At 33.5% G+C, this 26495-nt stretch overlaps 1 long non-coding RNA gene across 1 annotated transcript; it reads left to right on the forward strand.

The window, feature by feature from the left end:
• On the forward strand, positions 1 to 24562 carry LOC143241899 (uncharacterized). The gene is made up of 2 exons (XR_013022333.1): positions 1 to 200; positions 21049 to 24562. It is a non-coding gene; the product is annotated as an uncharacterized LOC143241899 (long non-coding RNA).
• Positions 24563 to 26495: the final 1933 nt, after the last annotated feature.

The raw sequence follows: 26495 nt of genomic DNA on the forward strand, positions 1-26495 counted from the left end.
GAAAATATGCCGTTCACTGTAACTCCGCCAAGAGCTGAATATCATAACAGTTTCTGGTGTCCAACAGCTTGCTTTCCAACAGTTCACTAAGTCCACAGAATACTTTGAATATAATTGGTAGGTACCGAAAACCGGGTTAGGAATTTCTGTTACCGAATGTTTGATTTCTTGTGACTAAAATGTCTCGTCGAAACACTTATGTAAGTGTTATATTATACCTGTTCTCTGTCTCTGTATGTTTTTTATCTTGAATTATTGAAAATATTAGTGGAATATCTAAAATTAATATTTAATAACTTCCAGCACAAAGAGAACTATATATACATATATATAACCTATTTTTTGATCCAGTATTATTTCTATTCACACATGTATTGCAAGAGTTTGGGTCTGTTTATGATGACCCTTTAATATAAAGGAAGCTTAAGTGTTTGTAAATATTATAAGTGCGGTATTTGTATTTTAGACTGAATGTTTTGTTATTTTTATTGCATTACTCAACTAACATATTTTATAGCAACTACCATCAAAACCTGTGTTTTAGTTATCTTTGTATGTATAGCAGAAACAGTTTCTTAAGAGGCTTAGGAGAGAAAGCAAGTTGTACTCAATAAAGTGACCAAGAATTTCATATTTTCTTCAGCTTGAATGACACAAGATGCAAACAATATATATATAGGCTAAAAGTAGCTATTTTATAAACTTCACAAGACATATAAATATCCATCTCTAATTTAGGGGCCGTGAGTGGCCTGGTGGCTAGCGTGCTGGGCTGTGTATCCGAAGGAACGTGGTTTGGTCTCATTGCCACAAAAAGATTGCGCTCCGCACTATAGGGGCGTGGGTAAATTATAAGGTTGATGGCCAAATCCAACTATTCTATTAGGGTAGCCCAAGAGTCGTGGGTGGGTGCTGTTCACCAGTTGACTTCCATATCTATCTCATTAGTATGAAATCAGGTAGAAATTATCAATTTTTAAAATCACCAGTAGTTAGTATGTATATTTGTGTATCATAATGTAATTAAATGCAAAAGAAATATGATGAGTTTAATTAAACACAAACTGATAAGAATTCGATTTCGATATTGCTAGCCCCAATAGCACAGTGGTATGACTGCGGAATCACACTACTAAAACCTGGGTTTTTGTTGTGGGCAGAGCACAAATAGCCCATTGTGTAACTTTATACTTACTTCCAAAATCCAAACAATCAGTCAATCAATTGCCCTAAAGACCAATGTCGTTCAAATAGAATGCTTCAAGATTCATTTCTAGTCTCAAAAGCCATCTTTTAAAATTTTTTGTCACCACACTACCATTTAATAAATATGGTTTCTTGTTCGCTCTTTCTTTTTTAAACAAATGAAAGAGTGGTTTGTTTAAATTCACGCAAAGCTACACGAGAACAATAAGCGCTAGTCGTTCCTATTTTAGCAATGATAGACTATCTCACTCACAATAAGGAAGGCAACTAGTCAACACCACCCACCACCTACTCTTGGGCTGACTCTTTTACCAACGAATAGTGGGATTGACTGTCACAGATTAACGCCTCCATGGATGAAAGGGCGAGCATGTTTTGTGTGACGGGGATTCGAACCCCTGACCCTCAGATTTCGAGTCGAGTGCCTTAACCACCTGGCCATGCCGGGCCACAGCAGTCATGTAGAAGAGTTAAGTGATGAAATGTTTTAACACGGATACGCATTAAAATCCTGTTATGTGTTCTAGAAATTACTTATCATTTTAATTAAAGAAAAACATTAAAAACAATTAATGTACCCACATGTACGTCAAAATTCGTATAGTTTCTTAGAATAGCAAAAAAACATTTTATACAAAAAACATACAGGTTTGGCTTGTTTTGAATTTTGCACAAAGCTACACTAGCAAAGCTAATTTAAGAGTGAAAGACTAGAAGGGGAGCAGGTAGTAATCACCACCCACCGCCAACTCTTTCCTACTCTTTTACCAACGAATAGTAGGATTGACCGTCACATTATAACGCCTCCACTGCTGAAAGAACAAGCATGTTTGGTGTGATCGGGATTCACATTGCGAGTTAAGCGCCATAACAATGAAAAACAGACTCACAAAGATGTTCAACTTTATATTTGGAGGTTTGACCCCCCGACTTACACTGACCTAGGGATTAGCAATACAAATAACAAGAAGTGTCATTTTATTTCACATTTGACAACAACACGAGATACTGGAAGCCCAGATGTATCTAATCCATATTTAATTAACTGGACAGAGAGAAAGTTAAAGAGCCTCAGCCGGCTCCAGGGACGCAGGTTGCCGAACCCTAGTGGCACAGCGATATGTTTACAGACTTCTACTGCTAGATTCCTGGTTTCGATACTCGTGGTGGGCAGAGCACAGATAGCCCTTTGTATAACTTTGTGCTTAACTTTCAACAAACAAACAGTTTGCTGCATTGTGTAACTAAAAAGAAAACTAAATAAATAGAATTATGGAGACTTCAAGACAAACGTTCAACGTCAGGAAAGTATTCTGACGATTAGAAGGGGGAAAATGCTCTACTTTCTACATCGTGAAATAAGGATAAAATGTTTATTTTGTCAGGTAATTTTTTTGCAATGTATAGATATTTTCATTTCATACATTTGCGCGTTTTTTTGTTTTGTTTTTCGTTTTTAAAGTGTTTTCAGAGAAAACGTGCCGAGATACAAATGTAAATATGTCTTTAAAATAGAGATCTATAAGAATAAACTTGCCATTTGAATTTTTGGATAAAGTTATCATATGAAATGGAATAAATAGGATACTTTTAATGAGTTGCTTTAACTTTAATTAGGCCTTGGAAATGTTTAAAAATTCCATGAATAATTAAACTCTTTAGTGCGACTTGAAAAGGTATGTAATTCAAACACAAATATCTACAGAAACTTTCCAAACAGTTCTCTCTGCTACCGACCTAATGCTAACTTCTAAATGAATATTTAAATACCATGAACTAATTCACTTTATACGAGAGAACCAGGAGTTCCGTCAAACTTCTTTTGTACATCACGAACAAGGAATACCGATAAACTTTATTCTTTGTCAACTCATGTTTGTGACAGACACAAGCAAACCCTAGCTTTAACAATAAATGTATGGTGACAAACAAAGTTAATTTAGTGAGTTAGTAGACCTGAATTACAGACAATTCCGAGTAAGCCCTCAGTTTAGTAATAACCCCGGAATGTAAGGTAACAAACCAAAATCATATAATGAGTCAGAAAACCAAGCACAAGAAACGTTCTAATTTTACTTTTATTGTAAATGAAACAATGCACTAACTATTGAATATGTTTAGAAAAGAATTAGACTAAAGATAACTTTCTACTTAGTTACGAAGTAACATTTGCCCGTTTTTCACGTTGAAAGTTTAGCTGAATTACACATAGTACACTGAGTAGCTCTCATCGTATTTAAATAGAAACGTGCGTGTGTGTTTTCGTATAGCAAAGCCACATCGGGCTATCTGCTGAGTCAAGGAAAATCAAACCACTGATTTTAGAGTTTTAAATCTGTAGACTTACCGATGTACCAGCGGGGAACAAGTAGAAACGTAAAATTATATTTGGTTGTTTATGAATTTCACGAGGGATACCTGCGCTAGCCGTCCCTAATTTAACAATAAAAGACTAGAGGGGAGAAAACTAGTCATCCACCGCGAGCACTTAGGGTATTTTTATACAAAAAACCAGTGGGAATGACCAAGACATTAAAACTTTTCCATGACTGAAAGGACGAGCATGAGAGAGGGTATTGAACCCACGATTCTCAGATTGCGAGTGGAGCGAAAATTATATTTCAAGTCATCTATTTGTGTCAATTAAGATCTTAATGTTTAAACACAAAGTATTCTATCCCCTTTTCAATACACGTAGTATTCTTTCCTCATTACGATATACATGATACTTCATTTACTCCACCATCTTTATGATACATACAGTTTTTATCCTCATTACAAGATCCGTAATTCTCCATCTACTCCGGGCCCGCCATGGCCAAGCGTGTTAAGGAGTGCGACTCGTAATCTGAGGGTCGCGGGTTTGCATCTCCGTCGCGCCAAACATGCTCGCCCTTTCAGCCGTGGGGGCGTTATAATGTGACGGTCAATCCCACTATTCGTTGGTAAAAGAGTAGCCCAAGAGTTGGCGGTGGGCGGTGATGACTAGCTGCCTTCCCTCTAGTCTTACACTGCTAAATTAGAGACGGCTAGCACCGATAGCCCTCGAGTAGCTTTGTGCGACATTAAAAAACAAACAAACAAACAAACCATCTACTCCATCATCTTTGCAACACATACAGTTTTTATCATCATTACAAGATCCGTAATACTCTACCATCCTTACAATACATATAGTTTTTACCCTCATTACAATATACATAGTATATTTACAATGCATATGCTACTCCCTCCTCTCAATAATAAATACATACTCCATCTTTATTAAAATCCACCTAGTAGAATGTTTTATGTAATTTTCTTCTCAGATAACTAACACTCCCTTCATAACCTTGGAAAATTACAAAGTACAAATACGACATAAAATTGTGCACTAAGAAATAACAATCGTTGAAAATAAAACAAGTGGTTGGTTAACCATTATTTCACTTGAAAAATTTACCATATAAATTCCTCAAACTCTTATTCTGTCTGTAAAGTATAACATTAGAGTATATTGTTGTTTGTCAAAAAGTCAACTTCTGTTGGAAAAGACACAATGACGATTGTCTTCTCGTAAAGGCATATTAAAAACATCTTTGCAGAAAAGGCCAACTAAATGCTTGTTAATGTAGATGTCTCATAATCTAAAATGATGTCATATTATATTAACCAATATTCGACATCTTGATCTGGTTACTGGTAACACACCATACTCTAATTGTCCCTAGGACTACTAACATTCGCTCGCAAACAATTATATTATCTATTTTTTGTCATAAGGCAAAATTTTGTTTGTTTTAGAGAAAAGTAGCATTGGACTATCTGCTGCATCCATTGCGGGGAATCAAACCCTGGATTTTAGCATTGTTAAATCCTTATGGCCAGGAGTGGCCAGGTTGGTTAAAGCGTTCGACTCATAATCTGAGGGTCGCGTGTTCGAATTCCCATCGCACCAAACATCCTCGCCCTTTCAGCCGTGGGGGCGTTATAATGTGACGGTCAATCCCACTATTCGTTGGTAAAGAGTAACCCAAGAGTTGGCGGTGGGTGGTGGTGATTAGCTGCCTTCCCTCTAGTCTTACACTGCTAAATTAGGGACGGCTAGCGCAGATAGTCCTTTCTGTAACTTTGCGCGAAATTTCAAAACAAACAAATAATGTTAAATCCTTAACTTATCGCTAACCCAAATGAGTCTAAGACGAGAGCATTAGGCTTAATATCCTAATACGTTTCTCTTGTGACAAATATAATTATTACAATAAAGGCTTACCAGCTTACAAAATATGTTCACGCCATAACAATGGCATACAATATCCTAAATTAAAGTGTCACACACGCAAGCTAAGCGAAACTTTGTAGGTACTGGAGCATGAAAGCGATACTTAGAATAAGAACATCTCTTATTTAAATTTTAAAAGTTAATAAATGTTTTCAAAAATTTTATTTTTCAAATAATATTAATTTCAATGTATCCGATTACTGGCTAATTGTTTGACAATTACTCAAACATATCTCTGGCCGGAAGTTATTATGTTCATAGTTAATGGAAGATTATCTTAGGACATGAAAAGTTGCTTCCCTTATATGTAATTCTACAAAAACGCATATAAAAGTGCAAAACACAAAATGTGAAAGAAAAACTTGTATGTAACCCCGCATGGATGTAATGAACCTCCATGGCAAATTTGGCGAAGACCCCCCATCCACACCCTGCGAAATAATTATTTGTACGTACAACAGATAGCACTATTATATTTATATACATTACGTATTTTTCCTCATTTTAATTTAAATGAATCCGATTAAATTTTAATAAAGTAATATGATAATAAAAGATCAATTTTATTGCTTCCATAACTTAAATTGCTTCCAAAACTGGTATTGTCTAACTGCACCAACTGCAACATAAGTGGTTGTGAAAAACGGATATGATATATCATAACGATCTGGCCTTTTGCTGGACTAATATGTAAAAAGAATTTGTATTTTCTAATATAATGACCCTTCCCCAGTGGCACAGCGGAATATTACCTGACATACAGGGTTAGAAACCGGGTTTTGTTGCTCATGGTGTGCAGAGCATAGATTGCTTGTTGTGTAGTTTTGTACTTTAAACAAACAAACAATAACACAGTGGCATGGCACAGGAAGTTTCAATTATGAAGCCAGAGGTGGCGTGTATAATCCTTATATACTTTATTCATAAAGAGATCCTAGACATTCAATAGTACAAAGCTGCAAAAGCTGAATTATATCTAGAAGGTTATATAACGGCTCTATAAAAAAACATATATTTATGTTCATATATATTTATATATAAAAAACATATATTTATGTTCATATATATTTATATATAAATAAACACATATTTATGCAGCTAGATGGGATGAAGCGAAATGAACCAAAATTTAAAATGGCGGGAAGCCTTCAGTAATCCCTATAGAAGCAAAGAACTCCAAAACTATTTTCCAATCCAATCCAAATAAATGCTTTCAGCTGTAAAATATATAAAGCTATGATTACCAACGATGCGATGGAGCTAGGCATATGAGATGGCATTATTTCCAGCTACACCAGTAATTTAACGACTGTTTCCAAGAGAAAGATGATTGAAGAAACTGGAATCACATTCCACTACAAACCTATCAACTTCCTTGATAAATTCCAATGTATTTTTGTGCCTTTTATTTACTTTATTTTATTAAATGTGGTGCAGGAAGCCGACGTTCTCATAACAGTGGACCATTTGTGAGAGATTTTTCAAGGTACATGGTTTAAGAATGAACTCGCTATAATCTCCATAAAAGTTTGTTATAGTGGAAAGTGTGTAAACATGGCGGTCAGAATGTGCCCAGTCGACTATGATGGTGTATTTCCAAGGTCACACAGTACTAGAACATGGATCAACCTCATTATGAAGTTTAAATAACGCTAGCAATAGTTTGTTGTTTTCTTCAGTTACCTCCTTTTGTATTTTTATCCAGTGACTCAGGTTTAAATGTTAAATTATAAACACAAGATAATACCACATAACACATTCATAAAGGAACGGTATCCTTTGATAATTTTTTAAAATTAAGTTTGTAAATGTGTTGAATGAGTAACAAAGAGTTTATTACAAGTTTTACAACTGTATAACATTTCGACAAGGTTTTGTCGTCCTCAGGTAAAAGTAGTTTAGCTAGACATAGGAATATATATATATAGCAAGCATCAAAGAGATCACACGACTGGAGTTTGCTTACCAGCTTAGTAAAAAATATCTCGGTACCCAGCTGTTGGTTTAAAATGTAACTGTTTTGTTCCATTACGACTGTTTATTGCGTTTGGTTCTTTCTTTAAAATTAGATTGTTTTTAATATGTGTGCTATGTTTTTTGAGTTGAAGTTTGTGTGTTCAAAAAATGAAAAGTGCCATGAGAATATTTGGAGTGGGTGGGTTGAAATACAGATTTCATGGCTTGTGTTTCGAGATGTGAACAAGTAACACAAGATTACTCAAGCTTAAGTAATCTATTTTAAGTACGTTTGTGTTATTGAAAATTAAATTGGTTTTAATTATTGTAAGTTCTAACGGGAGAAAAACTGTACTGGAGATGTGAATTGGGGCTATGAAGATAGAAATGAACTGCAATATTACACACTTCGCTTATCGGGAATTTCAGAGAAACACAAAACTAGTTATTAAGGTGTTGGGTAGTCTAGAATGATTCTGAAGTTGATGATGGACTTGAATTTCTTTTTATCTCAATGGAATGTACGGTACAAACTATACTATTCAATTTTTGACAACAGTGTTATACGTATTTCAAGTTATTATTTGTCGTTACAAGTAGCAAAACAATCAGTTATTATCGTGTACGTAATAAATATCTGAATGTACGTTTTAACAATTGTTTCACAGTATTGTGTGTTGCTACAGATAACAAATAACCAGCTGTTACCGCGTATTTGCTGATAGTTGAATGTATGTTTTAACAATTGTTTCACAGTATTGTGTGATGCTACATGTGACAAACAGCCAGCTGCTACCGTGTATTTGCTGATAGTTGAATGTACGTTTTAACAATTGTTTCACAGTATTGTGTGATGCTACATGTGACAAACAGCCAGATGCTACCGTGTATTTGCTGATAGTTGAATGATTATTCAGTCACATATTCCAATAAGCTTGATTTCTCTTATTTATAAATGATGTGATTTATTGAAATAAGAGATTACGTGTAATACTTCGTGTTCATTTTAACATGTATAAAACACTTCAAGTAATATTTTAAATGAGTTAAAAGGAGACGTGAAGAAACCAACAAGACAGTGTTTGTATTTGTAAATTTATAATACATCAAATGATCAAACATCGTGGGACAATTAAACTTCTCATTACGGAAGGTACACGTGATCAACATTGTTTATTTGTGCTTTTCTTGACTTTTTTAAATAAATATTGTGATGTGTAGAAGAATAAAAACTCTTTAATTATTACCTTTTTAACTAATTATTATAAGGCGCTGGACCAAAATGTAACCATCTTAAGGTCAAAGATATATTAAAATGTTAAGTATTAATGGATACAAAACATTATCCTCAAGACTTTTGGGTCGACTTTTAGAAAGCGCACTCGTTATAGGTTTTGTTGTTTTGTTATATTTTTCTTACATTATTATTAAATATTTTCAGGTAAAAATAGGTGGTATCGTTTGAAAATGCCTCTAAAATTTCAGTTTAAATTACCTCTTAATAAATAAGATATTTCAAGAGTTTATGTTCGTTCATGTTTCAGAAGGGATATCCAGTTTCGTTATAAGTAAGCTTTTTCTGGTTGGAAAGTTACATATAACTAGCCTATTATTTCATTTATCATATTAACTGTTTGCTTTTTAGCAATTACAAAATTGGATAACTATGAACTAGTATATTAGAGGGGAGTCAAAGAGTCAATAGCACGCACCGCCAAATATTTTGTCTTATCGAACTGTGAGATTTCACCATCACTCCTATAGTGTGCCCACGCTTCCAAACTGCAGAGTGCGTTTTAGCGACAAAGGAGTGCGAACCACGAACTCTTGGACAACACAGCATCATTCAAACCACTAAGACAATTCGACGATTATACGAATGGCTGCTTTATAAGTTTAAGACGTTACTATGTAATGTTTAATGCACATATTCATAGCACAGCCCTATATTCTACATTCAATTCGGATATTCATAGCGTTTGTGTAACTAGTGGCTGAAATATACAAACTTTATGTTGTCTTCTAAGTAACCAGTGGTAACAGTACAAATTTTATGTCGCCTAAATGTTTGTTTGTTTGTTTGTTTGTTTTTGAATTTCGCACAAAGCTACTAGAGGGCTATCTGTGCTAGCCGTCCCTAATTTAGCAGTGTAAGAGGGAAGGCAGCTAGTCATCACCACCCACCGCCAACTCTTGGGCTACTCTTTACGAACGAATAGTGGGATTGACCGTCACATTATAACGCCCCTACGGCTGAAAGGACGTGCATGTTTGGCGCGACGGGGATGCGAACCCACGACCCTCAGATTACGAGTCGCACGCCTTAACACGCTTGGCCATGCCGGGCCGTCGTCTAAATAACCAGTAGTAGCAATATATAAACCTTGTGTTGTCTAAGTAACCAGAGTACAAATTTTATGTCGGCTAAATAACCATTGGTAGAATTATAAAAGACTTTGTTTTTAACTATGGCAGGAGTATATAAACTTTGTGTTGTCTAAATAACCAGTCGTAGAAGTATAAAATATTTGTATTGTCTAAATAACCAGTGGTAGAAGTATAAAACCTTTATGTTGTCGTCTAAATAAACAGTGACAGGAGTATACACACATTTTGTTGTCGTCTAAATAAAGAGTGGCAGGAGTATACACACATTTTGTTGTCGTCTAAATAAAGAGTGGCAGGAGTATACACACATTTTGTTGTCGTCTAAATAAACAGTGGCAGGAGTATACACACAATTTGTTGTCGTCTAAATAACCAGTGGTAGGAATATACAAACACTGCACCATCTGAGCAACCAATGGCAGGAGTATACAAACCTTGTGCTGTTCTCTAAATAACCAGTGGCAAGAGTATACAAGCGTTGCATTATCTAAGTAGCCAATGCAATCAGTATGTGTTACTGTTTAAGCAACCAGTGGCAGGAAAATGCAAACCTTGTGTTGTCGTCGAAATAACCAGTGGTAGAAGTATAAAAGACTGTGTTGTCTAACTAACCGGTAACAGGAGCGTACAAATCTTATGTTGTTCTCTAAATAACCAGAGTATATACACATTTTGTTATCGTCTAAATAACCAGTGGCAGGAGTATATACACATTTTGTTTAATCAACCAGTGGGAGGAATGTACAAACCTTGTGTTGTTGTCTTAGCACCCAGACACAAGAGTAAATAAACCATGTGCGAACCATATCATGTCTTTTTAAAGAAGTGTATATTATATACAGGGTATTCTATGTGTTATAACGTCAGTCTAGGAATGATATTATCCTTTAACCTGTTTGAATACATTATCACAATTTTTTTTATCAATTATTGTAAATACAGAGAAATAATAACAAATTAACTATACTTGCATAAACCTTCATTACAGACTAGTTCCTCAGAGTGTATTAATAAAGAATAAACTGCAAATTAGCTTTAGTTGCATATTCTTAGTTTGTAAACTACAGAATGTATAAATGGCAGTGTTTTGGTGCATTTTAGCCCTGGTGTTCTCTTTATATTTGTTTAGTTTTTCGTTTAACTAGAAACATTCGACCCAGGAAGTAGGTTATTCTTCTGGTGTTTATATATATGTATAAACCATTTAATTTCATATTTATAAATTTTATCAAAAACAGATCTTATGGATTTCTTGGTATGCGGCGCTGAATTAAGCAGTAAGTTCTAACAGAGAAATTAATTTATCACCCTCTAACAATTACTTAATTATAGATAATTAGAACTTTACAGAGCATGTACTGTCAACATTTCTTTCTTTCAACAAGCAAAAGCCTTGAAACACATGAATCAAACATGTCTTGCATTCCAAGAAAGACATCTGTAGATTCTAAAGTATCTTAAAACAGTAGACAATGGTTACAAACAAGACTGATATATCTTAAAACAGAAAAGATTGGCTACAAAAAATAAATTCTGATATATCGTGAAACAGAAGAGATTGGCTACAAATAATAATATTAAATTGTTACCCTTTGTAGCCCTGTAGAATCTTTATTGAAAATGCATTAGAACGTTCACTCGCATTTCTTTCAATGTGTAATAGCCTTTGTGACCTTAAGACATTCACTCATAATGTTTTCATAGGTATGATAACCTATGTAGCGTTAGAAAATTCACTAACAATGTTATTGTATGTATAAGAACGTTTGAAGTATTGAAACACACACACACATATAGTAATATGTCAGAGTGAAAATGGCAAACATTTGAGCATTCTACATGACATTAGGTTTGGTTTCAAATTTCACGCGAAGCTACACAAGGGCTATCTGTGCTAGCCGTCCATAATTTAGCAGTGTAAGGCTAGAGGAAAAGCAGCTAGTCATCACCACCCACCGTCAACTCTTGGGCTACTCTTTTATCAACGAATAGTGGGATTGACCATAACATTATAACGCGTAGAGGCTGAAAGGGCGAGCATGTTTGGTGTGACGGGGACGGGCATTCGAACCCGCGACCCTTAGATTACGAGTCAAGCGCACTAACTACCTGGTCATACCGTGTACCCATGAGATTAGGTAGAAATTAGTTGTTTTGTATTTGTATGTCCCAGTGACACAGCGATATGTCTGGAGACTTATACTGCTAGAAACCGGGTTTCTATACCCATTGTTAGCAGAGCAAAGGTAACCCTTTGTGTATGTGTGTGTATTTTGTTTTAGCAAAGCCGTATCGGGCTATCTGCTGAGTCCACCGAGGGGAATCGAACCCCTGATTTTAGCGTTGTAAATCCGTAGACTTACCGCTGACCTTTGCGTAGCTTTTTGCTTAATAACAAACAACTACAACTGTATACTTAGAGTACTGCCTTCTGAAATTTGAAGTATTTTTGACAAAATAATTATAACAGAAAATAGACGTCGATTATTAAACCATGTTCTCTACAAATTTGATTAACTTATATCAGACTTCCACTTTGCGTTACGATTATAGATTGTTTGTGTATTTTTTAAATTTCGTGCAAATCTACCCGATGGATATCTGCGTCAGCCGTAGTTAATTTTAAAATAATAGACTAAAGGGAAGGCAGCTACTCAACATCACTCACCGCCAACCCTTCGTCTACTCTTTACCGACGAATAATGAGATCGGACCATCACATTATTATTTAAAGAGTGAATTTGTTATGTGATAGAGTTCAATCCCGCAGACTGTCAGTTGATCACCAACAACCAAACCAAAGAAAAAAGGTAACAGTGAAATCTCATATTTAGTTCTAGTTCTTAAACCTTTATGTAGATGATGCTTTAACATCCTGAAATACATTGTGTACCACTCGTGTTCTTTCATTTGAACAGTGTACGAAAATGATTTTCTGGTGTTTCTGGAGTTACACAACAACTTTATCAGAAAATTCTATTACTCTAACGATTTATTCAAATCTCTAGGCCAATGTTTATAGCTACATATGAAAGCTATTGTCATTACCATTACGTTACTTAGTACATTTTATGCAGATAAACCGATTAAAATCGAAAAGAAAGTCACTTTAATCTCTCTTATAATCAATGAAAATTAATACACTTGTGATATATGCACCCTCCTCACCAAATAAAATTTGTCTATATACAAGATGTGTTCTGAATTATATATAAAATCATGTATGTATATATATATATATATATCTGTTATTGTGGGCTGTTTTCCAAGAGATATACAGTAGTTCAGTCTGTCATAATTTCTGGTATAAACATTTTGTACATCAGTAATCATTATTAAATTAAACTACTTGAACAATGATAAGTAATGAAAGAAGGAAAAATAGTACTTTTTTACTTTCTTAGGCTATTTTTATCTGACCCTAAACATGATCTTTTAGTTGGCAGCAGTTAAACTAAATGCACTGGAAGAAAATAATTGGCACTGACGAAGTTTTTACAGTAGCAGTTTAAGACAAAGGTTTCGCTCTGAAGATGTACCCATTTCTTATTTATGAAATTACTAAGTTTGTGATAAAACAGGGGTACACGATTTTGCGTCTTGTTTTTACTGTTCTTACAAATCATGCATGATTTTATCAAATTGTTGTTTTCTGTCAGTGAATAAATTTGACAAAATCTTCTTTACGGAATCTTCCAGAAAATATCATCGTGATATTTAATTTTCTACCAATATTCTAGCTTTTCGTCGTACAGTCGTATAACTGGAATATATAGAAATATCAACTTTTGATACATAGACTTCTACAATTAGTTTTCATTACTGTTTATCTATTTGTTCAACACGAAGTTACACAATGTACTGTTCTTTTTCACAGGTATCGAAACTCCTTCATTACTGTGATAAACCCTTGAAATATGTAGACTGCAGTGGCATATTGTCCAAAAAATACGTTTTGAATATTTAGTGAAACATTTTTAACCCTGGTGGTTGGATGGTAATCTAGTTTCAATACTCTCGAGGGACATAGACAGCTTATTGTGTTATTTTATATATAACAACACATAAAAATGATAGCACTTATAACACCTAATGGGTAATCACTGGTTCATTAAAAGAACGTCTTAAATTATGATATGGGTTTGGGGGGATCAAAACCTTCTATAATGTATGATTGAATTTTCGTTTTAATTTTTTCTATTGTGATAAAAACAAAATTACTAACTTTAACCGGTAGAATTAACCATTTGATGTGAACAATTAACAAGCATTAAAACAGGTATTAAATAAAATGTACCCAATCATGAGTAGAAACAATTGGTAAAATGAAGTTAACAATTCTTTTGTAAAAAACTGAAAACCACGAGTTTGTACAAGAAACACCAACATATTTTTCTCTCTTTTTATTTCCAAAGATGTTTTGAAAATTAAATAAAACGAACCACGACAAATCCTAACAAATCCTTCGAAATGAAGTAACCCTATGAACTTCCTCTATATAATTTACTATTACTCATTATTGTGATCGTGCATTTTGCAGGTGGATATACGTGGTTATATTCGCTGTGTTTTTCTTTCAGGTGTGCCTAATAACGAATACAACTCTTGCTTTTCACAACACAAATGATTTACCACGAAATACCTTCTGCTGGTTCGAGTTGCATTTATTGTGGTTCCAAGGTTTTATACCAGTTAATTTATAGGTTTATTACTCCACTTATACCACTAACTCTCTTCATGTTTTCCTGAATTTAATTTCAATACAAATTTTTCCCCGCTGAAACACTGGTAGGCTTACGAACTTACAACGCTAAAATTAGGGCTCGGTTCCCCGCAATGTGCACAGCAGATAGTCCAGTATGTCTTTGTTCTCAACTAATCAGTATAATTTCTCTGCTTATAAAAATGCATCGGTCATTCTTCAAATGGAAAACCTATAAATGTACAATCATAGGAAATATGTTTATCGTTACATTTATTTGTGATCTGACAACGTAAGTAAGCCTATTGACAGGAGAACCTATAACGTTACGGTAAAACATTTCATAATTTGTCATCGACTTGTTTCATTTCGTTCTTGCCACATATTTTATTCGGTTTTAAACCCTTAAAAACGTTTCAATTTTCCAAACATGTAGATTATAATCGGTGTATTAAAAGTGATAATATATGTTTACACTGTTGCGTATGCTGGTATACTAAGTTAGTATCATTAAACATATTTAAATTTCGTTTCACACATCCATGACTGCTTGAAGAACCCGAGGCCTCTAACTCGCTGGTTTTAACACGCTTTTGTTTTTTAGTTACATAATAGCAAGTTTGAGTTCTAGCACCCCCAGTGGCTCAGTGGTAAGCTTCAGACTTATAGTGCTAAAAATTGGATTTCGATACTCGCAGATAGCCTACTATAAAACTTCGCGATTACGAAGAAATAAATAAACAGTCGAGGTCGAATAACACACAAACCCTTCAGTAGCACACTGGTAAGTCATCGGACTTATACTGCTAGAAATCTGGTTTCGATACCCGTGGTGAGAGGAACACACATATCCATTTGTGCAGGTTTGCACTTAATAACCAGGAATAACATATACCAAAGAACAAACAACGCACACAAAACCGGTAACTGCACACTTCATCTTGTCTTCGTTTACAACCGAGTTAATAAACCTTGCAGAACTCTGTTTGGCACCTGTATTGATTTTTGTGTGTTCAGGAGAACAACTTACCCTGAAATATCTTTCGTTTTTTTGTTGCTTTTTTCTTATAACTCAAAAACCGAAACTCCCGTTGTAATCACGTACTTAAGGGTCAATAACTGGTGGACCTCCTTTTTCCTTCTCTGACTTCCTTTCAGTTTCGTTTATAGTGAATTCAAGCATTAGCTTTTCTTCCCTGCATCACCCAAAATAAATCTTGGGCGTCTTTTCGTCAACCTAGTGAGGTGAATAAAAGGTTTGCTCATGACTGAAACCAAGATAACACCTTCCATTTATGTATAAATACGTAATAAACCTCTAATCGAATTACTGTTTTTATTATGGATGTTGTACACATTATAACTTTTCATACTTTTCAAAGTCAGCCATTTTGTTTTTTAGTTGTAGAAATTGTAATTTTGTCGAACATTTTTTTTCCATCTGAAGAAATGGCTAAAACATCTCAGAACAACTTCAGTAAAAAACTAAATCAAAAATTTGTAATTCGTTAACAGATATATGAAATAAAAGAAAGAAATTTCTTCAAATTTAGCCAGCTCTCCTTATAAGTTACTACATATTACACGTTCTCAAATCCAGCCAGGTCTCAATACAATTTATTTCACATAACATTTCCTCAAATTCACCCAGCTCTCCTGATAACTTGTTACACAAACTTCCTCAAATATAGCCATCTCTTCCTATAAATTATCAGACATTACATTTCCTGAAATATAGCCACCTCTCAATATATAATGTATTTCACACTACATTTCTTCAAATCTAGCCACTCTTTCTATAATTTATTACACATTACATTTCCTCAAATCTAGCTACTCTTTCTATAATTTATTACACATTACATTTCCTCAAATCTAGCCAGGTCTCCCTCTACTTTATTACACATTATATTTCCTCAAATCTAGCCAGGTCTCCCTCTACTTTATTACACATTACATTTCCTCAAATCTAGCCAGGTCTCCCTCTACTTTATTGCACATTACATTTCCTCAAATCTAGCCACTCTTTCTATAATTTATTACACATTACATTTCCTCAAATCTAGCCAGGTCTCCCTCTACTTTATTACACATTACATTTCCTCAAATCTAGCCAGGTCTCCCTCTACTTTATTACACATTACATTTCCTCAAATCTAGCCAGAGCTCTGTATAATTTATTACACTCTCCTCAAATTTAGCTAGCTCTCTCTATAATCTAGAACATAGTACACTTCTTCAAATATAACCAGCACTACCTATAATGTAACACACATTAAATTTCTTTAAATTTATCCAGCGCTCCTAATAATCTATTACACATTACAATTCTGCAAATTTCCCCAGCTCTCCCTGTAATGTAGTACACCTTTCACTTCTCCAAATTTAGAAAGCTCTCCCTATAATTTATTACACATTATATGTATTGAAATTTACCCAGCTATTCCTATAAATTATTACACATTACATTTCCTCAAACTTAGCCAGCTCTCCCTATAATTTATTACATGTTACATTTCCTAAATTCTAGCCAGCCCTTTGTACAATTTATTTCACATTAAATTTCTTCAAATCTAGCCATGTCTCCTTACAATATATTACACATTACATTTCCTCAAATCTAGCCAGGTCTACCTATAAATTATTACACATTACATTTCCTCAAATTTAGCCAGCTCTTCCTATAATTTTTACATATTAGATTTTTTTTAATTTTGGCCAACTCTCCCTATAATCACATTATACTTCTGCAAAATTAGTCAGCTCTCCTATAACTTATTACGCATTACACTTCTACACATATAACTAGCTTTCCCTATAATTTATTACACATTACACTTCCTCAAATCTAGCCGCCTCTCCTTATAATTTATTATGCATTATATCTCTTCAATTTTAGCCAAATTTCCCTATAATCTAGTACACATGACAATTCCTCAAACTTAACCAGGTCACACTGTAACCTATCAAACATCACATTTCCTCAAATTTAGCCAGCTCTCCCACTAATGTATTACACATTACACTTCTGCAAATTTAGAAAGCTCTCCCATTAATTTATTACAAATTAGAATTCTTCAAATTTTGCCATCTCTCCTTATATAATCTATTATACACTACACTTCATAAAATTTAGCCAGGTCTCCCAATATTGTATTCCACATCAGATTTCTTTTAATTTATCCAGCCTTCCTTGTAATTTATTACAAATTACATTTTCTCAAATCTAAGCAGCTTTCCCTATAATTTATTATATGCTACATTTTTTGAAATACAGTGAGCTCTCCCTATAATTAATTACGCATTACACTTCTTCAAATTCAGCCAGCTATCCCTGTAACTTATTACACATTAAAATGTCCTCAAATGTAGCCAGTTCTTCTTATAAACTATTACATTGTACACGTCTTCAAATATAGCCAGCTCTCGCTATAATGTATTACACATTCCATTTCCTCAAACCAATCCAGCTCTCCCTGTAAATTTTTACACATTACACTTCCACAAATCTAGCCACAGAGCTATCCCTCTACTTTATTACATATTACATTTCCCCTAATCTTGCCAGCTCCTATATATTTATTACACATTACATTTCCTCAAACCAAGTCAACTCTTTCTATAATTTATTACACATTATATTTGCTCAAATCTATCCAGCTATTCCTATTATTTATTACACATTACACTTCCTCAAATAGAGCCAGCTCTTCAAATAATTTATTACACATTACATTTAATCAAATCCAATCAGCTCCTCCTAAGATTTATTACACATTACATTTCCTTAAATCCAGCCAGCTCTCCATGTAATTTATTACACATCACACTTCTTCAAATCTAGCCAGTTTTTCCTATAATTTATTACATATTACACTTCAACAAATTTATCCAGCTCTCCTAATAATGTATTGCATATTACATTTCTTCAAATTTAATGAGCTCTCCCTATAATTTATTACACCTTACACTTCCCCAAATAGAACCAGCTCTCCGAATAATTTATTACACATTACATTTAATCAAATCAAATCTGCTCTCCCTATGATTTATTACACTTTACACTTCCTCAAATCTAACCAGCTCTTCCTATAAGTCATTTCCTGAAATCCAGCCATCTCTCCCTATAACTCATTAACCATTACATTCCTTCAAATTTGCCAGCTCTTCGTATAATTTATTACACATTACACTTTTTCAAATTTAGCCAGCTCTCCCTATAATGTATTACACATGACATTTCCTCAAATCTAGCCTGCTCTCCCTATATTCTATTACATTACACATCTTAAATTGAGCCAGCACTCCCTATATATTATTACATATTACATTTCCTCAATTATATTCAGCTGTCCTTATAATTTTTTACATGTTACACTTTTTCAAATCTAGCCAGTTCTATCTATAATTTATTACAGATTACATTTCTTAAAATCCTGCCAGCTCTTCCTATGATTTATTAGATATTACAATTCTTCAAATTTTGAGAGCTCTTCCTATAATTTATTACAAATTACATTTTCTCAAATCCATTAAGCTCTCCCTCTAATTTATCACTCATCATACTTTGTCACATCCAGTCATCTCTCATTGTAATTTATTACACATTATATTTCCTAAAATCTCGTTACTTCTCCCAATAATTTATTACACATTACATTTGCTCAAATCCATCCATCTCTCCCTGTAATCTCTCACTCATCACACTTCGTCACATCCAGCCACCTCTCATTGTGTTCAATGACACATTACATTTCTGAAAATCCAGCCTCTGCCACTATAATCTATTAAACATTGTATTTCCTCAAATGTCGTTATCTCTTCCAATAATTTGTTACACATTACATTGCCTGTAATCCATCCAGCTCTCCTATAATTTATCAAACATCACATTTTGTCACATCCAGCCAGCTCTCACTGTAATCTATTACACTCTACGCTTCCTCATATCTAGCCAGCTTCTCTATAATTTATTACACATTACATATCTTCAAATCTACCCAGCTCTCCATGTATTTTATTACATATTACATATCCTCAAATATAGCAATTTCTCCCTATAATTTATCACACATTACACTTCCACAAATCTAGCCAGCTCTTCCTATAATTTATTACACATCAATTTTCTTGAAATACAGCCAGCTCTCTTTAATTTAATACACAATATTTCCTGAAATGTAGCCACCTCTCCCTAAAATTAATTACACATTACATTTCCTCAAATACATCCAACTCTTCCCATAATTTATCACACATTACCTTTCTTCAAATTTAGCCAGCTCTCCTAATTATTTATTACACATTACACTTCAAGTGTAACTAACTCACCCCATAATATATTACACATATTACCCTTCCTAAAATTTAGCCAGCTGTCCCCATAATTTATTACTCATTAAGTTTCCTCAAATGGAGCCAGCTTTCTCTGTAATTTATCACACATCACACTTTTTCAAATCTAGCCAACTCTCCCTACTATTTATTACACATTACATTTCCTCAAGTTTAACCAGCTTTCCTTTTAATCTGTTACACATTACATTTGCTTAAATTTATCCAGTTCTCTGTATAATTTATTACATATTACATTTCTTCAAATCTTCCCAGCTTTCCCTATAATTTATTACATATTACATTTCTTCAAATCTTCCCAGCTTTCCCTATAATTTATTACATATTACATTTCTTCAAATCTTCCCAGATTACCCTTTAATTTATTACATATTACATTTCTTCAAATCTTCCCAGCTTTCCATATAATTTATTACACATCACACTCCTGCAAAATTTACCCAGCTCTCCCACTAATTTATAACGCATTACATTTCGTCAAATTTAACCAGCTCTCTTTGTAATTCATAACTCATTAAATTTACTTAAATTTATCCAGCTCTCCCTATAATTTATCAAACATTAGAATTCTTCACATTTTGCCATCCTTCCCTATATAATCTATTACACACTACACTTCATGAAATTTAGCTGGCTCTCCCAATATTGTATTCCTCATTACCTTTCTTCAGATGTAGCCAACCTTCCCTGTAATTTATTACAAATTACATTTCCTCAAATCTAGCCAGCTTTCCCTGTAATTTACTACTCATTACACTTCCTCAAATCTAACCAGCTCTACCTATTATTTATTACACATTACATTCTCTCAAATCTAGCCAGGACTCCCTGTAATTTAATACACATTACATTCTCTCAAATCTAGCCAGCACACTCTGTAATTTATTACACATTACATTCTCTCAAGTCCAGCCAGGACTCCCTATAATTTATTACAGATTACATTTTTTTGAAATACAGCCAGCTCTTCCGATAATTAATTACCCATTATACTTTTTCGAAATATAGTCAGATATCCCTGTAACTTATTACACATTAAAATTTCGTCAAATTTAGCCAGCTCTCCTTATAATCTATTACAAATTACATTGAATAAGTAATTTGATATTAAAAGTACAATAGCCCTAATACGATTGTTTCATGACAAGTATAATTAACTATGTTTTGACTTTCATTCCAGAAATCCGGCAGTACTGGATATGGTAGCTATGGCAACAGTCATTCGGGAGCAAGTAAAGTAAGTTGTAAACATTGCATGGAAAACAAACTTCGCTTTCCACAAATTGTTTCCATTAAGTAACTAAAAGATAAAAGTATTAGCATAAAAAATTGATAATTTTGTTAATGTTTGTTTTTCACCATAAGTCTGTTTGGGTGTACATCAATTTAGAATATTGATGTAACTGCCACAATATTTGTGGTTTCGTGATTTTTTAATTCATGAAATATATTTACTTTTGCTAGTTGATCTTGCTCTTTGTCTAGGTGTGTGCATATAATGTTTTATACGGTTCGTGGAGGAAACTTATTGATGTTGATGAAGTATTGTTTTATTTTGTCTAATTCATCGTTAATTTTATCTGGTTAATTAACAAAAAGCAAAATCAACTAACAAAAGTAAATATATCTCACGAGTTAAAATATCATGAAACCATCTACTGTTGCATACCATATATTCCCAACACCAAGAGAAAAATAACCAATATTTGGCAAAAACTAGTAACAAAATACGACATTTCAGTTAATACCAAATTTATTCAAAAACCAGGTAAAAATCTACACTGACAAACACAACACCAACATTATTTATAAAATACAATGTGATAACTGCCACGACTTCTATATTGGAGAAACAAGTAGAATAATGGAAACCAGATTCAAAGAACACAAAAAAGTCACCACAAGTTTTCGAACACTGCAAATCAAATAAACACAACATAACCACAGAAAACACCCAAATACTAAATAAAGAAACAAATATAAACAAACGCAAAATTAAAGGAGCTTTACTTATACAACAACTCAAGCCCAAAGTAAACCAATACAAAGGAACACCTTTATATCCATATTAATAAATATAATCAAACATCCAAGTAAGCACGCCCTCTACATTCCTACACTCACTTACACAACCCTCTTCAAACATGTGGTCAGCTTCCGGTCAGTTACCTCTTTCTCTCTTTGTGAACCTGAAGATGACAGAAGAAGGTCGAAATTTTGTTCGTTCCTCTACATAAAAATTTTCTCAACCCAAACCAGGCGTTTTTACATATATATTTTTCTCTACAAGTGGGTTTTCTCGTCATCACTGAGAAACAGATGGTATTCATCCTGTAATAATCTTAACGACAGGATGTTTGAATTCACTTCTGATGTTAAAATATTTAAACTATAATGCGAATTGTGTGTTGTACATAAATGATTTTAGCTCACGTCGTGTTATCGTGAAAACTGAAATACTTGTTGCTCTTCACGATTCGTCACTTGAAGGCTTCATTAGATTAATAATGGCCATAAGTTAAATCAGTTTTCTTTTAATCACGAATGATCAAAGTAAATATTTCTCAAGATGTAACTTTAGGTTCTTGTTCTTTTGTGGTCATAGATGAAAATGTAAAAGAAAAGAAAGGTTGGATTGAACCCTTTATATATTCACACCAATGGCCTCTATTAATTATAAAAATGTAACAAAAGATGGTTTCACCCTCTTATGTATTCACAACAGCAAAATTTATTGAGAAAAGGAAGATTGACTTGCACCTTGTATATATATATATACACACACACACAAATGTATGCACACTGATAACCTCAAGCAAAGTTGAAAGAAGACTAGCTCCATCCTTGAATACATTTACGTCAGCGACCTCTATCAGGCAACAACAATTAACAATAAAGGAAGGTTGTCTAAAGCCGTGCATCTATTCACACTAAATACCTCTAAGATTAGAAAAAACTGACCCAAATACACCAGACATCGTAATCTATGATCAAGTACATTCATTACACGTCTCATAAACACGCAGAATAAAACACATCTGTCAAAACATATGAACAATAATTAAATGAAAGCTTCGGAATAGGTTAGTCCTAAATAAATATATTAACTTTACGATACAAACCTACTTTTATAATGAAAATATAACTAAAAAAGTAATAAAAGCAGATATAGTAAATATTTTGGCACAGCATGAGAAGGTAGTCAGAGCGTTCAACCCCTAATCTGAGGGTGTGCGTTCGAATCTCCATCACGCCCAAACATACTCGCTCTTTCAGACGTGGGGGGCGTTATAATGTCACAATCAATCCCACTCTTAGTTAGTAAAAGAGTAGCCTAAGAGTTGGCAGTGGGTAGTGATGATTAGTTGTCTTTGCTCTAGTCTTGCACTGATAAATTAGGGATCGCTAGCACAGATAACCTTCGTGAACTTTGCGCGAAATTCAAAAGAAACAAACAAACAATCAAATATTCCACCAATACTGTTACTGAACGAAATTACTAAGAAAGAATATAGTGTATTTTATCGAAAAAATATAAAAACATTACCATTAAGTCCCACATGCTGCCAAATATAAAACTCAATAGATGTTCTCCCCCTTCTACAACCGCCAGCTTTTGCAGATCAGTTTGTTTGTAGCTAGTCACAAAACTACACAATGAGCTACTTGTGTTTTACCTAACACAGGTATCGAAACCCGATTTTTAATTTTATGAGCCTACAAACCTGCCGCTGGGGAAAGGCGATCAATTTGTTTGTTTATTTGTTTCTTTGAACAAAGCCGCATCTGGCTATCTATTGTGTCCTCCAAGGGGAATCGAACCTCGGATATTAATACATTAAGTCCGTAAACTCACTGCTATTCTATGCAGGTACCGGCTCGATCTTACATGTGGCTATTCTTTGTAGTTGCAGACAAACATAAAGTTATATCTTCATCACAGAAACTCAGTTAAATATAATTACTCATTTCCATAAATGATTAGTTCTCTTTCATAGAAAAATCAGTTTATTCTATTAACCAGCATGCTTTTGTCCGAAAATATAATTTTTCCATTTTCAACACCTCAAAGCGTTTATTAAAATTAGATGACCCAAAGGTAGATAACTTACAAGCAAAGAGAAACAACTGTATTCTAAAACTTAATTAAATGTGGTCAATAACTGATTAAGCTGCAGTTTCTTTATTTGAAAACAAAAAATTATTCCAAAGGACTTACGATATACTCAATAATGACTTGTTTACCTTGGTGAACACTTATCACGTTACTACTACGTTAGAGAACAAAAGTTAGTCAATACTTACCACGTTACTACTACGTTATAAAACATAAATTATAGTAAACACATATCACGTCACTACTACGTTAGAGGACAGAAATTAAAGTTAACACTTATCACGTGCTTCTTCGTTAGAGTGCAGAAATTAAAGTTTTTAATTATTACGTCACTACTACGTTAAAGAAGAAATATTAAAGTTAACACTTATTACGCCACTATTATGTTAAAGGAGAGAACTTAAAGTTAACTCTTATCACGTCACTACTACGCTAGAGGACAGAAATTAAATGTAGCACTTATCATGTTATTACTACGTTTGAATACAGAAGTTAAAGTTAACACTTATCACGTCACTACTAATTTAAAGGAGAGAAATTAAATTAACACTTATCACGTTACTACTACGATAGAAAACGAAAATTAAAGTTTACACTGACTACTACGTTACTGAACAGAAAGTAAAATTAACTCTCATCACATCAATACTACAGTAAAGGACAGAAATTAAAGTCAATACTTATCATATTACTACTACGTTAAAAAACAGAAATTAAAGTTACCACTTATCACGACACTTTTATGTTAGAATACAGAAATTAAGGTTAATACTTACCACGTTACTACTATGTTAAAGGAGAGATATTAAAGTTTACTCCTATCATGCCACTACTACGTAAGAGGAGAGGAATTAAAATTAACATTTAACATGTTTCTACTACGTTAGAGTACAGAATTTAAAGTTATTTATTATCACGTCACTATTACGTTAGAGGACAGATATTAATGTTAACACTTATCACGTCACTGATAATTTAAAGGAGAGAAATAAATTTAACACTTTTCATGTTACTACTACATTATAAAAGAGGAGTTAAAGTTAATACTTATCACGTTGCTACTACGTTAAAAAACAGAAATTGAAGTTAACACTCATCACGTCACTGTTATGTTAGAGTACAGGAATTAACGTTAAAACGTATCCCGTTACTACTACGTTAGAGGAGAGATATTAAATTTAACACTTATCACGTTACTACAACGTTACAGAACATAAATTAAAGTTCATACTTTTCATGTTACTACTACGTTAGATGACAGAAATTTAAGGTAACACTTATCACCTTACTACTACGATCGAAAATAGAATGTAACGTAAACTCTTATAAAGTCATTTCTACGTTAGAGGCTGAAACTAAAGTTAATATTTATCATGTTACTACTGTGTTATAAAACAGAAATTAAAGTTAACACTTATCACTTCATTACTATGTTCTCTCCTTGAACACTTGTGTTACAACTTCGGTATAGAACAGAAATTAAAGTTAACACTTATCACGTTACTGCTACGTTAGAGGACAAAAATTGAAGTTAATGCTCATCACGTCATTTCTGCGTTAGAGGACAGAAATGAAAGTTAACAGTTATCACGTCACTACTAGTTAAAGGAGAGAACTTAAGGTTAACTTTTTATCACGTCACTACTTCGTTAGAGGAGAGATATTAATGTTAACACTTATCACGTCACTACTAATTTAAAGGAAAGAAATTAAATTAACACTTTTCATGTTAGTACTACAATATAAATGAAGAGTTAAAGTTAACACTCATCACGTCATTTTTATGTTAGAGTACAGAAATTAAAGTTAAAACTAATCACGTCACTACTACGTTAGATGACAGAAATTAAAGTTAAAACTTATAACGTCACTACTACGTTAGATGACAGAAATTAAAGTTAATACTTTTCATGTTACTACTACGTTATAAAACAGAAATTAAAGTTAACACTTAGCACGTTACTACTACATTAGAGGACAAAAATTGAAGTTAACTCTTATCATGTCCTACTACACTAGATGACAGAAATTAAAAGTAACACTTATCACCTTATTAGTACGATCGAAAGTAGAACTTAATGTCAACTCTTATCACGTCACTACTACGTTAGAGGACAAAAAGTGAAGTCAACTCATATCAAGTCACTTCTACATTACAGGACAGATACTGAAGATAACATTTAACACGTGACTAGTAGTGTAGAGGAAAGAAATTAAAATTAACACTTATCATGTTATTACTACGTTACAAAACAGAAATTAAAGTCAACACTTTTCACGTCCATACTATTTTAGAGGACAGAAATTAAAGTTGACACTTATCACGTCACTACTACGTTAAAGAACAGAAATTAAGTTAACACGTTACTTCTAAGTTATCAAGCAGAAATTATCACGTCACAACTACGTTATAGGACAGAAAATAAAGTTAACTCTCATAACGTATCTACTTCGTTATGTACCAGAAATTAAAGTTAACACTTATCACGTTACTATTCTGTTAAAGGAGA

The sequence above is a fragment of the Tachypleus tridentatus genome, unplaced genomic scaffold (assembly GCF_004210375.1).
Source record: "Tachypleus tridentatus isolate NWPU-2018 unplaced genomic scaffold, ASM421037v1 Hic_cluster_1, whole genome shotgun sequence".
Classification (NCBI taxonomy): domain Eukaryota; kingdom Metazoa; phylum Arthropoda; class Merostomata; order Xiphosura; family Limulidae; genus Tachypleus; species Tachypleus tridentatus.